Raw genomic sequence first — 18,192 nt, 5'->3', positions numbered from 1 at the left:
GTCCAAGGAGCCATCTCTACACCACCACCTGAAGATGAAGCCTGAGAGTCGATCTAGTGCTATGCATTTTCTATGAACTTTTTGGTAACTTGTTGCCAAAGGGGGAGAAAAATGTATAGATCATAGGCTTCGAGAGAGAGTGTTGCTTTTTATTCTCTCTTGCTTTGGTGGTTACACTTTATTTGCTTGTGTGAAATACTTTATGTCTGTGTGATACCTAGATGATCATGTGTTTGATCATATGCTACATTTATGCTTGTTGGATGACATTATTCCCACTTATCTCTATATGATCATTCACTTTTCTTGGTGATGAGTGCATGTATTCAACCATTATCATTTTGAGCGCTCCACCAAGATGTATGTGACATGGAAGTGTAACCCATAAGCCTAACTCTTTGTGCATTTGCAGTCCAAAGCAAATCTTAAACTATGCACAAATTTAGGGGGAGCTCTTGCTTATCACATACTTCTCAAGGCGACAATGTTTTTCACTCTTATTATCATTTGTCGAAGCTTTGATCTATATGTTGTCATCAATTACCAAAAAGGGGGAGATTGAGAGTGCAACTATCCCTAGGTGGTTTTGGTAATTCCTAACAACATATAGCTCATTGAGCTAACATCATTCCAAGATAAATATTTCAGGAAAAGCTCAATGAATGGCATGGCATGGATGAGAAAAGTGGATCCCTCAAAATGCTAAGGATAAAAGGATTGGCTCAAGCTCAAAAAGCTCAAGACTCTACATTTTATATTTTAGTGATCCAAGATCACATTGAGTCTATAGGAAAAGCCAATACTATCATGAAGGGATGAGGTGTTGCTTAATGAGTTTCTTGCTCCACAGTGCTTAGTGATATGCTCCAAAACCCTCAACTACATTCTCACATCCACATCTGACCTATACCCAAAAGTCAAATTCAGCCCTACCGATTCTTTCTACCCGGCGCCACCGAGTTCAGATGTCATAGACACTGCCACAAACCCTAGGCAAATTGGTCTCACCGATAGGGATCTCGGTCTCACCGAGATGGGATTGTAATCTCTCTGTTTCCCTTCATAATGTTTTGGTACCACCGAGATGAGCGATCGGTCCCATCGAGATTGCAATGTAAACTCCCTGTTTCCTTTTCGTAACATTCCGGTCCCACCAAAGTGAGCGAACCGGTCCCACCGAGTTTACCTGACCAACTCTCTGGTTAGCTTATTACCAAAATCGGTCTCACCGAGTTTGTGTAATCAGTCTCACCGAGATTACGTTATGCCCTAACCCTAATCATATCGGTCCTGCCGAGTTGCATGTCGGTCCCACCGAAAATCCTAACGGTCACTAGATTTGCTAAATCGGTCCGATCGAGTTTCTCAATTCGGTCCTATCGAGTTTGGTAAGTTGTGTGTAACGGTTAGATTTTGTGTGGAGGCTATATATACCCCTCCACCTCCTCTTCATTCGTGGAGAGAGCCATCAGAACAAACCTACACTTCCAACTTGCTGTTTCTGAGAGAGAACCACCTACTCGTGTGTTGAAGCCAAGATATTCCATTCCTACCATATGAATCTTGATCTCTAGCCTTCCCCAAGTTGCTTTCCACTCAAATCTTCTTTCCTCCAAATCCAAATCCCGTGAAATAGAGTTAAGTGTTGGGGAGACTATCATTTGAAGCACAAGAGCAAGGAGTTCATCATCAACACACCATTTTTTACTTCTTGGATAGTGGTGTATCCTAGATTGGCTAGGTGTCACTTGGGAGCCTCCGACAAGATTGTGGAGTTGAACCAAGGAGTTTGTAAGGGCAAGGAGATCGCCTACTTCGTGAAGATCTACCGCTAGTGAGGCAAGTCCTTCATGGGCGATGGCCATGGTGGGATAGACAAGGTTGCTTCTTTGTGGACCCTTCGTGGGTGGAGCCCTCGGTGGACTCGCGCAAGCGTTACCCTTCATGGGTTGAAGTCTCCATCAACTTTGATGTACGGTAGCACCACCTATCGGAACCACGACAAAAACATCCATGTCTCCAATTGCGTTTGAATTCTCCAAACCCTTCCCTTTACATTCTTGCAAGTTGCATGCTTTACTTTCCGCTGCTCATATACTCTTTGCATGCTTGCTTGAATTGTGTTAAGATTGTTTGACTTATGCTAAGATAGCTAAAATGATAAGTTTTTATTTGGTCAAGTAGTCTAATCACCCCCTCTCTAGACATACTTTCGATGCTACATCGTCACTCGACTCCGGAGACTCAGTGGGCTCAGGAGAGCTGCTGGATTCCCGGGAATCGCTGCTGCTTCTAGATGAGGCGCCAAGGGGGACAGCAGCAGGTTTGGCGCCCGCTGCAGCATTCCGCGGGCTGCTTCCTCCGGGGTAGCATTCCAGCCATTCGCCCTCCTCATTGAAGACCTTTAAGAACAAGGTGGCAGCACCATCATACTCGAAGTGGATCGCTAGGGCTCCCTCCGCGCAGCAAGCCCGGGAGACCTCGCCCCATCCGCACATCATGAAGATGTCTCCAGGGGCACCACCTCGACTTCAGCTCCGGTGGCCAAGCTGCAGCACCCGGCGTGCTGCAACCATAGCTCAACCGGCTCCCTCCGAGGCAGCTCCCTGGTGAAGAACCTTGGGAGCCGGATCCAGGTGTCGGGAGGCATCACCACCCACACCACAAACTCGCGTGAGCTACCCTCGGTGTGGGTCCGTGACGCAGTCGGCAGGGCAATGGCGGCCCTGCCATCATCATCAGGCGCCACTCGATGGCGCGCTCCTTCATCCTGAGCTCGGGCGTGTAGGGTGAGTGGGAAGGCAGGTGGAGGCCTCGATTGCCAAGGCCTGGTCACCTCTTGCCCCGCGCAGGCATTGTGAGGGAGGCGGAGCCGCTTCTTCTGCGGAAGGGGATCGGGTCCCTCCCTAGGGGCCTTCCCCACTTCAGCCGCAGAGTACCTTCTGATCAGCGCCATGGGAGCGAGATGAAGAAGAGGAGAAGCAGGCGGAAGCAAGACGAAGGAAAGATGGGCGAGGGATTCTACCCCTCCCTCACATTTATAGCCAAGGGAGGCCAACCGCCGGTCTCCATGACCTCGTGCCATCATGATTTTCTACATACCGCATCGTCCCGTCAAGTCGAATAGTTGCCGAGGTAGCATGGGGAAGCAGAGTCGCCCACATCCCATCAATCGTGATGCGTCATCCAGGCCGGAGACGGTTAGGGCCCACGGTGCCTCGCACTTGCCATTTGACTTCGTCTGGAAGCCAAGTCCGAGTGCGCCTTGGTCCCGAGGGCTACTATCGGCGTCCTGGATATGGGGGTATCCAGCCCTGCCTGCCTGCAGCCCACCACGTTGCTCCATCGACGGCCTGGAAAAGCCCAACTTCAGCATCAACAACACAAGACCCTCGTGAGGGGCCAAGCCTCGTGAGGCAGACGACCCCAAGACCCCCGAGGGGATCGGCCTCCTCAGGCTGGCTCCCAAGGGGCGGAGAGTTCTATGCAAGGTATACCTCACGAGGCTCAGCTGACGTGAGCCATGATGACCAAGGCCAGGCGGGCTCTAGGCGGGCGCAGAGAGCAGGTTTCCTCTTTGATGCAAAGGAGGCAAGCCACAGGCGCGGAGTCCCAAGGAATCAGCCAAAGGTTTCCATTTTGGTGCAACGAGACCAAGACCGCCAGGACGGCAGGACGGAGTTCATCGACGAGCCCACCCAGCATCACGACCAGAGGCTTTTCGCGGGCGAAGACTACTTTAGTCAGGATAAGTTGTACTACTTGTCCCCTTTCAAATCCGGCTGTTGTGGGATCCCTTCCCGCCAACATTTGGGAAGAGGACCAAGGCCACTATAAATAGGACTTAACCACCACCATAGAGGTGGATCGGATCCATTCTCACCCGACTACCTCACCAGCTCTCTCGAACTCAAGAACACCTCACCTCCTGAGGCTAGTTCATCCACTGTACTAGTTCACCCTCGACCCTCTAGGCAATCCACCAAAACGCTAGAGTAGGGGTATTACACCGCAAGGTTGCCTGAACCAGGATAAACTATTGTGTCCCTTTGTCCCTTCGAGCTCATCGTGCTAGGCTTAGGAGGATTGCGAGTAGGCAGGCTTGGTAGGTTGAGATCTCCACACGCACCCCAGAGTTCGAACCTCTCAGGGTTTGTGGAACCTGTAATCTGACAAAGGATTTTGTCAAACATTTTGCTTAGTTAGACTTCAGGCAAGTTATATATGCAGAGTAAAAGGATAATCCCTCTGTACTAGTGTATTGCCTGATATATTAACTCAAGTGCTAGGCACGAACTAACAGGCTCAATTCTGTGCTCATCCTGGTGTAGTACTCCTATTAGTACTAGGCAATGTTGTTGACGGGTGACCTTGGGTAGCGGCGACCAAGGGAAATGAACCGTGCTCGGCAGGGTGGGTAACATTACCTAGTTACTAAAGCATCCCTCCATTCTTCATCGGTAGTCATTATGGACCAAGGACATGAGGGGAATTTCCTAGGGCTGGAGTTCTGGCCGCCAGATATTTCGACTCGGAACGCGGAGGCTCGGCTGGTTGGGGTTGGCTAATGTGCATACCACACACGCCACCAGAAGGACACGAGCCCGGTTTTTTTAGGATCAACACGAGTCAAGGTCTGGCTGGTACACCTTTGGGTCCTACCATTCGAGAATACGATAGGAATCTTTTAAATTGCCGAACGAATCTATGTGTATTACAATGCCAGTATTTTCCTTGCAAGTAGTAATCTCAACATGGTAATTGATTTATGACGAGTTCTTGAATTAGAGTGAGTTTGTGATATAGTGATCTCAATGTGTATTTCACATTCATGGTACCCCTAGTAAGTTTTTCATTGCAAATTCAAATTTAAAAGATGAACAGTATGGTGGTGAGAAAACTTTGTATGTATCAAGCATATGACCACACACACACACACACGAATACAACAACAATATCCAGTAAGTATAGTGCATCTATTTTTCCAAACCATGCATGTATGATACAAATTCAAAAATACTCCTTTTGTTCCTAAATATTTGTCTTTTAGAGATTTCAACAAGTGAGTACATACAGAGCAATATGAGTGAATCTACACTCTAAAATATGTCTATATACATTCGTATGTGGCAGTCCATTTGAAATCTCTAAAAAGACGAATATTTAGGAACGAAGGAGTAAAATGTAAGACATGCATGGTCCTCAATTCAATATTTAAAATGAACAGGAAACTAAAACATGAATATTAAGTCTAGTACTACATACATGCAAATGTTGTGTTTAGGCAGACCTATGTAGATTGTCGGGGGTTAACCCCTCGACCTTAGATAAAATTGTGAAGCTCTGTTTAAGATTGTTTAGATTGTATTATTTCAACATTATATTTGTCCTCACCCTCCCGAACACCAATTGGTTGTGCACCCCCTTACTCCCCGGGAGAATATCATGTGCCCCCACTGTTGGATATCGAGTTCCGGCAAAACCCTTAAGGTTCGAACTCTGGGGTGCGCACAGAGATCTTGTCCCTACCGAAACACGCCTAGAACCTCGCCCCGATTCTAAGCTGGCACGATGAACAACACACGAGACACGAGGTTTATACTAGTTTGGGCCACCGTTGTGGTGTAATACCATAATCCAGTGTGTGGTGTGGTGGATTGCCTCCTGGGCTGATGATGAACAGTATAGAGGAAGAACAGCCTCGCGAGGAGAGGTGTTCTTGTGGTGGAATGCAGTTGAACTTAACTTGTCTTTCTACTGTGGTGGCTATCCCTATATATAGAGGCCCTGGTCCTCTTCCCAAATATTGAGCGGGAAGGGAGCCAACAATGGCCATTCCGAAAGGGGACAACTAGTACAAGCTATCCTGACTAAAGGTGGTCTTCGACTGCCAAAGGCACTAGTGATGACGCCGTCTTGGGCTGCACGATGACCTCTGTCCTGCCGTCCTGCTGGTCTTGGTCTTGTTGCACTGATATGGAAACCTTTGCTCGATGCCTCGGTACTCCACGCCTGCGCTTGCCCCCTTTGCACCAAAGAGGAAACAAGGACACTGTGCAGGGTGGTGCCCACCTGGTCTTGATCGTCATGGCTTGCGTCACGAGCGCCTCGCGAGGTACCCCTTGCCTTGATTCTCCGCCTCCTCGCGAGCCTACCTGGTGAGGCCGCCCCTGAGGAGGCCTTGTGTCATCTGCCCCGTGAGGCTTGGCCCCTTGCGAGGGTGTTGAACTTGGGTAGACGAAGACGGGTCATACTGGGCCACTGCTGAGCCACGCTGCAGGCCGCAGGCAGGCAAGTCTGGGGACCTCCGTTCCTAGAACAGCGACAGTAGCCCCCGGGCCCAAGGCGTGCTCGAACTTGGCTTAGCAGCGAAGCCAAAGGGCAAGTGCGGAGCGCCGCAGGCCCCAATAGCCTGCGGCCTTGGTCGACGCATGGCGACTGCTTGGACGTGGGTGTCTCCGCTTCCCCGCGCTCCCCCAATATCCGCCCGGCTAGGCGGCCACGAAGCTTTACATAGTTATTTCCTCTTCGCTGCCCGCGTCCTTCCTGTTCCCCTTTCTTCCTCGAGCCTCTTTTTCCGCTTCCAATCTAACTTGAGCTCTGTCCCCTCCATCGCGTTGGCGCCAACTAGCAAAGAGAAGGGGAAGAGGCCTCTGTCCTCATCCAGCTCGACTCCGGCTATCGAGCCCGCCGTCGGCCGGTCGTTGGTGCTCAACTTGGAGGCCTTGGGCAATGTCTTCCCTGTGCTCACTTCCAGCTTAAACGAGTGCGGAAAGACAATGGCTTGGCCTGCGTCCCATGCCTCCATTGATAGGATAGTCACCGAGGTTCGATTCTTCGTCGATGCCCTATGGTCTAGCCTGGTTCCCCCTTTCTCCGCTTTCTTCAATGTGGTGCTCTCCCATTATCAGATCCATATGATGCATCTTGATCCTCAATCCATTACCCTCCTCGCCGTCTTCGCCTTTGTTTGCGAAGCTGATACGTCTCCAACGTATCTATAATTTTTGATTGTTCCATGCTATTATATTACCCGTTTTGGATGTTTATGGGCTTTACTTTACACTTTTATATCATTTTGGGACTAACCTACTAACCGGAGGCCCAACCCGAATTGCTGTTTTTGCCTATTTCAGTGTTTCAAAGAAAAGAAATGTCAAACGGAGTCCAAATGGAATGAAACCTTCCTGAGCGATCTTTTTGGAACAAACGTGTTCCAGGGGACTTGGAGTGGACATCAAGCACCAGAGGAGGTGGCCACGACGGTGCTCGGCACGCCCCCTACAGGTGGGTGTGCCCTCACCCTCGTGGGCCCCTTGAGCATCCACCGACCTAATTCTTCCTCCTATATATACCCACGTACCCTGAAACTATCGAGGAGCACCACGAAAAACTATTTCCACTGTCGTAACCTTCTGTATCAGCGAGATCCCATCTTGGAGCCTTCGCCGGTGCTCCGCCGGAGGGGGAATCGACCATGGAGGGCTTCTACATCAACACCATAGCCCTTCCGATGAGTTGTGAGTAGTTTACCACAAACCTTCGGGTCCATAGTTATTAGCTATATGGCTTCTTCTCTCTCTTTGAATCTTAATAGAAAGTTCTCCTCGATCTTCTTGGGGATCTATTCGATGTAACTCTTTTTGTGGTGTGTTTGTCGAGATCCGATGAATTGTGGGTTTATGATCAAGTTTATCTATGAGAAATATTTGAATCTCCTCTGAATTATTTTATGTGTGATTAAGTTATCTTTGCAAGTCTCTTTGAATTATCAGTTTGGTTTGGCCTACTAGATTGATCTTTCTTGCAATGGGAGAAGTGCTTAGCTTTGGGTTCAATCTTGCGGTGTCCTTTCCCAGTGATAGCAGGGGCAGCAATGCACATATTGTATTGTTGCCATCGAGGATAAAAAGATCGGGTTTATATCATATTACATGAGTTTATTCCTCTACATCATGTCATCTTTCTTATTGCGTTACTTTGTTCTTTGTGAACTTAATACTCTAGATTCATGCTGGATAGCGGTCGATGTTTTGAGTAATAGTAGTAGATGCAGGCAGGAGTCGATCTACTTGTCACGGACATGATACCTATATACATGATCATGCCTAGATAATCTCATAATTATTCGCTTTTCTAGCAATTACTCGACAGTAATTTGTTCACCCATTGTATTACTTATGCTATCTTGAGAGAAGCCACTAGTGAAACTATGGCCCCCGGGTCTATCTTTTATCATATAAGCTTTCAATATACTTTTATTTGCATCTTCACTTTTCCAATCTATATCATAAAATACCAAAAACATATTTATCTTATCGTATTATCTCTATCAGATATCCCTTTCACAAGTGGCCGTGAAGGGATTGACAACCCCTTTATTGTGTTGGTTGCAAGTTCTTGTTTGTTTGTGTAGGTGTGTGGGACTTCTGCGGAGCCTCCTACTGGATTGATACCTTGGTTCTCAAAAACTGAGGGAAATACTTACGCTACTATTGCTGCATCACCCTTTCCTCTTCAAGGAAAACCAACGCAAGCTCAAGACGTAGCAAGAAGGATTTCTGGCGCCGTTGCCGGGGAGGTCTTCGCTCAAGTCAAGACATACCAAGTACCCATCACAAACTCATCTCCCTCGCATTACATTATTTTCATTTGCCTCTCGTTTTCCTCTCCCCCACTTCACCTTTGCCTTTTCTTCGCCCTTCTTCTATTCGATCTTATGTTTCCTTGTGTCTCCATGTGCCTTCTATGTGCTTGCATCTTTGCTTGCTAACATTCAATTGTTATGGATCCACTTAAAGTGTTTTACTTGGATCATCTTTGATCCTTATGCGCTCGTGCTGAAACCCCAACTAGCCTAGTTGATGGGAAATCTTTAGATGAGCATGCTCATTTTGTGCGTCACCGTTTGTCTGAAAAGGGAATACTCTTATGGGATCAAATAAACAGATTGCTGTGTTATGCTTGGAATCTCTGTGAAATTTATGATTTTACTTGTTGCTCTAAGAACCCTAAAAAACACCTTCCCTAACTATGTGAGTTTAATGATAATGAAATCTTATCTTCTTATTCAAAGGGTGTTTATAGTTACTATGATATTGAACAAATTGAAGAATTTGTTGCTTTTAAGGGTGCTTATGAAGTTGCTTCTTTGATTGAAAAGTATAATATTACTCTCTACGAATCTGAAAATTTTGACATACTCCCTCCGTTTCTTTTTAGTCTGCATATAAGGTTTGGTCAAAGTCAAGCTTTGCATAGTTTGACTAACTTTATATTAAAAAATATCAACATTCACAATATGAAATCAACATTTTCAGATGCACCGTGAAATGTATTTTCATATTATATAATTTAATTATTGCATATGTTCATAATTTTTAATATAAATTTGGTCAAACTTTGTGTAGTTTGACTTTGACCAAAACTTATACGCGGAGTAAAAAGAAACGGAGGGAGTACTTAAATATTGCTATGAAAACTATGCTCATAATGTCTATGTCAAAGAATTTATTGAGAGAATGACCGTTGCTTTGGGAGAAAATAATGATATGCACGAATCTATGGATAATGATGATTCCGATGATTTGATTGAAATATCCCTTGATGAACAGGATGCTTGCTATTCTTGCGGCCATGATGCCAATATTTATGGAGATGAATTTGCTATAGTTCCTTATGTTAAACATGAGATCGTCGCCATTGCACCCATACTTGATAGTTCCTTTGATGAAAAGCATGATTGCAGTGATGTTATTATAAATTCTATTAATGTCAATTGTGCTAGTAATATGCGAAACTCTAAGCTTGGGGATGCTAGTTTTGCTATGTCTACTACTTGTTGTAATGATCATGTGATTGGGGAGATTCTTCTTATGATCTTGAAAATTTATTTAAGCCCCATGATGAATATGAGATTGATAATAGTGTGTGCAATAATATTGAAAGTGGGTTTGGCAGAGTGTCAACTTTAGATCCCACATATTTGGAGTATGTTCAATCTTATGATATTTTTGATAAAAGTGGGTTTGGAGAGGTCATGACTTTAGTTAATGTTAATCCCACTATCTTGGAAGAGTGTCAACTTTGCATGCATGTGGATCGTGTTGAGAATATGTTATGTGATAGCTTTTGTTGAATTTTCTTATGATCCTACATGTAATTATTATGAGAGAGGAAAATATGGTTGTAGAAATTTTCATGTTACTAAATTACCTCTCTTCATGTTGAGATTGTTAGCGTCTCTTTCTTCTTCCTTGCATATGCTAGTTTTTGCTTGCCTTGCAAATTTGTTTGCTTATAATATGCCTATGCATAGGAAGTATGTTATACTAGATGTGTTTGTCACGTGTTTCATGATGCTTTCTTTGCGCTTCAATTCTTGTATTTCATGTGAGCATCATTAGAATTATCAATGCCTAGCTAAAAGGCTTTTGAGAAAAGCGCTTGTTGGGAGGCAACCCAATATTTTTCCTTGATGTTATTCAATAAATAATTCATCTAGCTTCTGTTTAGATGTAGTTTCCTGTTTTAATTAGTGTTTGTGCCAAGTAGAACCTATAGGATAACCTATGGTGATAGTTAATTTGATTCTGCTGAAAAACAGAAACTTTGCGTGCACGAAAATAATTTTAGTAATTCACAAAAATGTGCTTTTGCGTTGGTTCTTTTTGCTGTAGATCAATAGACAAATTACCCAGGACTTCCTATTTTGGTAGGATTTTTAGAGTTCCATAAGTGTTCTATAGTGACAGATTGCTACAGACTGTTCTGTTTTTGACAGATTCTATTTTTCGTGTGTTGTTTGCTTATTTTGATGCATCTATGGCTAGTATTAAGTGGGATGAACCATAGAGAAGTTGGAATACAGTAGGTTTGACACCAATATAAATAAATAATTAGTTCATTACAGTACCTTATGTGGTGGTTTTTCTTTCTTACACTAACGGAGCTTATGAGATTTCCTCTTGAGTTTTGTGTTGTGAAGTTTTCAAGTTTTGGGTAAAGATTTGATGTGTTATGGAATAAGGAGTGGCAAGAGCCTAAGCTTGGGGATGCCCATGGAACCCCAAGATATTCAAGGATAACCAAAAGCCTAAGTTTGGGGATGCCTCGGAAGGCATCCCCTCTTTCGTCTTCGTCTATCCGTAACTTTACTTGGAGATATATTTTTATTCACCACATGATATGTGTTTTGCTTGGAGCGTCATGTATGATATTAGTATTTGCTTTTTATATTACCACAATCACCCTTGCTGTACACACCTTTTGGGAGAAGCCCACTTCATTAGAATTTATTACAACACTCTATGTGCTTCACTTATATCTTTTGAGCTAGATAGTTTTGCTCTATGTGCTTCACTTATATTTTCTAGAGCACGGCGGTGGCTTAATTTTAAAGAAATTGTTGATCTCTCATTCTTAACTTATATTATTTTGAGTATCTTTTAGAACAGCATGGTATTTGCTATGGTTATAAATTTGGTCCTAGAATGATGAGCATCCAAGTTGGGTATAATAAAAACTATCATAGAAAGTTCATTAAACACTAGGATCAATTCGATGCTTGATAATTGTTTTGAGATATAAAGGTGGTAATGTTAGAGTCATGCTAGTTGGGTAATTATGAAATTTATAAATACTTGTGTTGAAGTTGGCAAGTCCCGTAGCATGCACGTATGGTAAAAGTTGTGTGACAAATTTGTTGCATGGGGTGCTCTTTAATTTGTCTTCCTTATGAGTGGAGGTCGGGATCGCGCGATGGTTAACTCCTACCAACCCTTCCGCTAGGAGCATGCGTAGTAGTACTTTTCTTCAAGGGAAAGTAGACTTTTGCAATAAGTATATGAGTTCTTTATGACTAATGTGAGTCCATGGATATACGCACACTCACCCTTCCACTTTGCTAGCCCTCTTGTGCCGTGCAACTTTCGCCGGTATCATGCACCCATTATTTACCTTCCTCAAAACAGCCACCATACCTACCTATTATGGCATTTCCATAGCCATTCCGAGATATATTGCCATGTAACTTTCCACCGTTCCGTTTATTATGACATGCTCCATCATTGTCATATTGCTCTTTGCATGATCATATTTGTGGCAAGGCCACCTTCATAATTTTTCATACATGTCACTCTTGATTCATTGCATATCCCGGTACACCGCCAGAGGCATTCATATAGAGTCAAATTTTGTTCCAAGTATTGAGTTGTAATTCTTGAGTTGTAAATCAATAAAAGTGTGATGATCTTCATTATTAGAGCGTTTTCCCAAGTGAGGAAAGGATGATGAAGACTATGATTCCCCCACAAGTCGGGATGAGGCTTCGGACTTAAAAAGAGAGGCCAAAGAGCCCTCCAAATAAAAAAAAGAGGCCGAAGAGCCCACCAAATAAAAAGAAATAAAAAGAAAAAAATGATGAGAGAAAAGAGAGAAGGGAGAATGCTACTATGTCTTTTCCACACTTGTGCTTCAAAATAACACCATGATCTTCATGATAGAGAGTCTCCTATGTTGTCACTTTCATATACTAGTGGGAATTCTTCATTATAGAACTTGGCTTGTATATTCCAATGATGGGCTTCCTCAAAATGCCCTAGGTCTTCGTGAGCAAGCAAGTTGGGTGCACACCCACTTAGTTTCTTTTGTTGAGATTTCATACATTTATAGCTCTAGTGCATCCGTTGCATGACAATCCCTACTCACTCACATTGATATCTGTTGATGGGCATCTCCATAGCCCGTTGATACGCCTAGTTGATGTGAGATTATCTTCTCCCTTTTTTGTCTTCACAACCACCACCATATACCACATATAGTGCTATGTCCATGGCTTGCGCTCATGTATTGCGTAACAGTTGAAAAAGTTGAAGCGCATTAAAAAGTATGAACCAATTGCCTGGCTGAAACCGGGGTTGTGCATGATGGGAGTATTTTGTGTAATGAAAATGAAGCTTGGCCTAACTATATTATTTTTTAGGGATAAGCTTTCTTTGGCTATGCTATTTTGATAAGACACAATTATTTGCTAGTATGCTTCAAGTATTACTATTTTTATGTTTTATAAGCTTTTATCTTGAATCATTTGGATCTGAACAATCATGCCACAATAAAGAAAATTACATTGAGAATTATGCTAGGTAGCATTCCACATCAAAAATTCTGTTTTTGTCATTTACCTACTCAAGGACGAGCAGGAATTAAGCTCGGGGATGCTTGATACGTCTCCAACGTATCTATAATTTTTTATTGTTCCATGCTATTATATTACCCGTTTTGGATGCTTATGGGATTTACTTTTCACTTTTATATCATTTTTGGGACTAACCCAAATTGCTATTTTTTTTGCCTATTTCAGTGTTTCGAAGAAAAGGAATATCAAACGGAGTCCAAACGGAATGAAACCTTCGGGAGCGATCTTTTTGGAAGAAACGTGATCCAGGGGACTTGGAGTGGACGTCAAGCAATAGAGGAGGCAGACACGAGGGTGCCCGGCGTGCTCCCTACAGGTGGGCGCGGGCCCCACCCTCGTGGGCCCCTCGAGCGTCCACCGACCTACTTCTTCCTCCTATATATACCCACGTACCCTGAAACCATCGAGGAGCACCACAAAAACCTATTTCCACCGCCGTAACCTTCCGTATCCGCGAGATCCCATCTTGGAGCCTTCGCCAGCGCTCCACCGGAGGGGAATCAACCACAGAGGGCTTCTACATCAACACCATAGCCTTTCCGATGAGTTGTGAGTAGTTTACCACAGACCTTCGGGTCCATAGTTATTAGCTAGATGGCTTCTTCTCTCTCTTTGAATCTCAATACAAAGTTCTCCTTGATCTTCTTGGAGATCTATTCGATGTAACTCTTTTTGCGGTGTGTTTGTCGAGATCTGATGAATTGTGGGTTTATGATCAAGTTTATCTATGAGAAATATTTGAATCTCCTCTGAGTTCTTTTATGTCTGATTAAGTTATCTTTGCAAGTCTCTTCGAATTATCAGTTTGGTTTGCCCTACTAGATTGATCTTTCTTGCAATGGGAGAAGTGCTTAGCTTTGGGTTCAATCTTGCGGTGTCCTTTCCCAGTGACAGCAGGGGTAGCAAGGCACGTATTGTATTGTTGCCATCGAGGATAAAAAGATGGGGTTTATACCATATTGCATGAGTTTATCCCTCTACACCATGTCATCTTTCTTAATGCGTTACTATGTTCTTTATGAACTTAATACTCTAGATGCATGCTGGATAGCGGTCGATGTGTGGAGTAATAGTAGTAGATGCAGGCAGGAATCGGTCTACTTGTCACGGACGTGATGCCTATATACATGATCATGCCTAGATAATCTCATAATTATTCGCTTTTCTATCAATTGCTCGATAGTAATTTGTTCACCCACCATAATACTTATGCTATCTTGAGAGAAGCCACTAGTGAAACCTATGGCCCCCGGGTCTATCTTTTATCATATAAGCTTTCAATCTACTTTTATTTGCATCTTTACTTTTCCAATCTGTATCATAAAATACCAAAATTATATTTATCTTATCATATTATCTCTATCATATCTCACTTTCGCAAGTGGTCGTGAAGGGATTGACAACCCCTTTATTGCGTTGGTTGTGAGTTCTTGTTTGTTTGTGTAGGTGTGTGGGTCTTTTGAGGAGCCTCCTACTGGATTTGATACCTTGGTTCTCAAAAACTGAGGGAAATACTTACGCTACTATTGCTGCATCACTCTTTCCTCTTCAAGGAAAACCTACGCAAGCTCTAGACGTAGCAGAAGCCATGGTGGGCATTACTCCTTCCGCCGCCCTCCTGCGCCACTTCTTCTCGTTGCGCTTGACCGACCTCTTGCAGTCCTCGGGGTGCGTGAGCTTCCAGGCCGTGGCAGAGACAGCCGCCTCAGGGATCGATTTTGGCCTCCCGCCTTCCACGAGTGGGTTCCGGACGTGGTGGCTGTATGTGGATGTCGTAGTGCCCAACCCCCTGCTCTTGCCTCCGACGCTGCCTGCTGGCCCCAATCCGGGCTGGGGCCACGAGAGACTCGTGAGCCCCCAGCTCTCCATCGTCTGGTGCTGACTGGGGAGGTTGAGAGAGCTCGGCGTGACTGCGCCCCGGGTGGTGAAGGAGTTCCTCCAGTGTCGCATTGATGTGGGCCCTGACGGGCGACTTGTACCACATGAGGCTTCAGGAGACGGAACTGGCGCCCGAGACGCTGAAGAAGGTGCTTGAGGTCTTGGCTGGCGACCCTTCGCCGGGCGATATTCGGCACGGGGGTAGCCTCCTATATCTCTGCTCGGGTAGGACTGAGTTCGCGAGACAGATGCCTCTCTTCGACAAATGGGGGTTGCGCCCGGCTGGCCTTGTGGGGCCTCGCAAGAATCCTGTCGCCGTGGCTCCCTTCCCCGTGGCCAACACCGATCTTGCCCTAGGAGCGGGTGCAGGGAGGCAAGCATCGCTTGAGGCTGGAGGCTCTGGTGTTGCGACGCTGATGCCGCACGAGGCTCCCGAAGCGTCACCCTCCGGAGCTTGTGAAGCCCGCCCTGGGCGATCGTCGATGGGGGGACGCAACCTGCGGCTCCCGAGGTCGGAGCCCCCAAGGCCTCGGCAGGCCGTCAGGAGGTGGTGCCTGATCGCTCCTCCCAGCTCGGCGCCCCTGAGGTTGGCCACTTGGGTGCTTCTCCATCCGCGCCTCGTGCTGGTCCGCACGTCGAGCGCCTGGGTCGGTTCCGCGTGGACTTCACCGCCCTCTGCAAGAGGAAGGAGTTTTCGAGTGGCAGTGGGCGCCCCTTCTGACCGTTGAAGCATAGGAAGTATCTCGCCATAGATGAGTAAGTACCTCATTCTTGCAATTCCTCAATCGCTGCTCCCTTTCCTGACTGTGGTCCTTCAGGATCCCTCCTGTTAAGCCTGCAAAGTCTCCCAAGAAGCAACTTCCTCCGGCCTCGCCTTCATCACTGGCCTTGAGCGTCCCGAGCTCGTGTGCTGCCCTTGACACGAGCTCAGCTGGAGAAGTAAGCCGACCCGCAGGGTGCCTTGAGCCTGTGCCCTTGCCGCCTTTCCTTCGCGACCTCGCCTGGGGCGTGACCAGCCTACCCAGAGCTCCTCCTCTAATCGTGGACGTCGAGTGGTTGGCGTCAGTTCTTGGCTCTCCTTTTGGGGATGGCCTTGCGCTGGTCAGGGTCCCTTGCGGAGCCCGTCTGGCAATCGTGGGGGCGCCAGCCCCCAGCCCCCTGCCTAGAGGGGGCGAATCATTTGTAGGCCCGCCGCCAGCGCCGACGGTGGAGGGTGACATTGACGACGTTCTCAGGGGAGCGCGGGAGCGAAGCATCGTTTGCCGAGAGTTCCTCCGGAAGGCGATGGACATGATGGGCCAGCTTGGTGGAGAGCTTGCGAATGTGGACGCGTGTCTTGAACCTGAGGGCCTACGGCTTGTTGAGGAGTGACGCAAGCTAAAGGTTGCAGTCAACCTCACGCGCTATCAGCGTGAGCTTGACAACACGAAGGCCGAGGCATCCCTTGCGGCCTCGCGAAAGGCCTGCTCCCGTGCTCCGGAGGAGGCTCGAGAAGCAGATCATCGTCGCGAGGTCGCGAAGAAGCGCACGTGGGAGCTCCAAGCCTGGAGCGCTTCCGTGGAGCTTTGCCAGGCCGCCCTTGCGTCGCTGAAGGGGACGCCTGTCGAAGAGGAGGAGCTCCGGAGGCGTGAGGAAGCGCTGATGCTGGAGGCTGCCGAGCACAACCTTGACCTTGAGCGGTTGGAGACGAGGGAGCGCCAGGTTACCCAGGCGGACGACAATGTTGGAGCGCACCAGGCTCGGATCCAAGAAGAGGTCGACTGCCGCGTGGCGGGAGTTCGGGCAGATCTTGTGCGCGAGTATGACCAGAAGCTAGAGCTGATTGAAGCCGAGGCTGCGGGCAGGACTGCCGCTTTCAGGTCCAAGCTGACTGAAGCGGTGCAGCGCACGGAGGCCGCCACAGCTGCCCTGGTTTCGACGCAGACTGATCTGTCCTCCACCCGTGCCGAGCTGCTTCTTCTTCAATAGCAGGTCGATGACACCGAGTCCGTTGCGTGGCAGAATAGAGAAGAAATTCCTCAACGGCACACGCCGGAGCATATGCATGGTCCCATGCTCCAGCAGCTCAGGAACAGGGCCAACACGACCCTGGGCAATATCTGCGAGGTGGGCGCCCTGCATCCTCACGTGACCAACTATGCCAGCCATCTCCAATTCTTCACTGATGTGGTGACGCACCTGGAGAACCGCTCTGAGAGGGCTCGCCAGCTTGTCGAGGAGAGGAGCCGTAGCCTGCTCGGGCGTGCATTCTCCCGCGTCTTCAGCCATCTTCAGAATGCAGATCCCCACTTCGACTTTGATGCCGTCATCGCCCCAGTGCCCGAGGCCATCCGGGGTGACCTGGCGCGATGGGTGGAGGACAACATGGATGTGCTTGTTAGGGCCTATGCTTCTGACAACGACGAGGTGATACTTGTCGCGGATGAAGGCGATGTGGTGAATGGCAGTGAAGATGGCGCCAATGATGGCGATGGCGGTGCCAGTGACAGCGACAACAGTGCCAGTGATGCCTCTGGAGGCGACCAAGAGGGTGCGGTGAGTGATATGTCTGACTGATCTTGTGTCCCCCTGTTGCTTATCCTGCACACAAAAAGCTCGGGCGCGGCCGTGAAGGTTGTAAGAGCATTTTGGGAGGGGAAGCCCCTCATGTAAAAAGATTGCTATCTGCATGCTATTAGGAGCGACGCTGAATGTGCGCCTGCATGATATTACGGGCCATGCGATGAGTTAGTTTCTGTGGTTTACCTTTAGCCCAGACAAGCCTTGAGTAGGCTTGCGAGGCCGTGAACCTCCGAGGGTCCTCTGAGGGACTTGCTGACCATTTGGCGAGAGCCTCGCGAGAGCGAGTGCCGGCCGCGGGACGGCATGCACGCGTGCGCTTAGCCCAGCCCCGCCCGCGAGAGGCTCGCGAGGGGGAGGCAGCTAGTGCGAACTCCGAACTAGGGCAGAAACCAAAACACGAGAGAACACACGAATGAGACAAGACCCCCCCCCCCGCATACGCAAATGCAAATTAAATTTCAACTTAAATCCGAAGAAAGGAAGCTCGACCACAGAAAGGGAGGCAAAAAGCAAAAGGCCGTGTCCGACACCTAGTCTAGTCTTCGACGTCTTCTCAC

The sequence above is a fragment of the Triticum dicoccoides genome, chromosome 6B, assembly GCF_002162155.2.
Source record: "Triticum dicoccoides isolate Atlit2015 ecotype Zavitan chromosome 6B, WEW_v2.0, whole genome shotgun sequence".
Taxonomy (NCBI): Eukaryota; Viridiplantae; Streptophyta; class Magnoliopsida; order Poales; family Poaceae; genus Triticum; species Triticum dicoccoides.
This window is presented reverse-complemented; position numbering follows the sequence as displayed.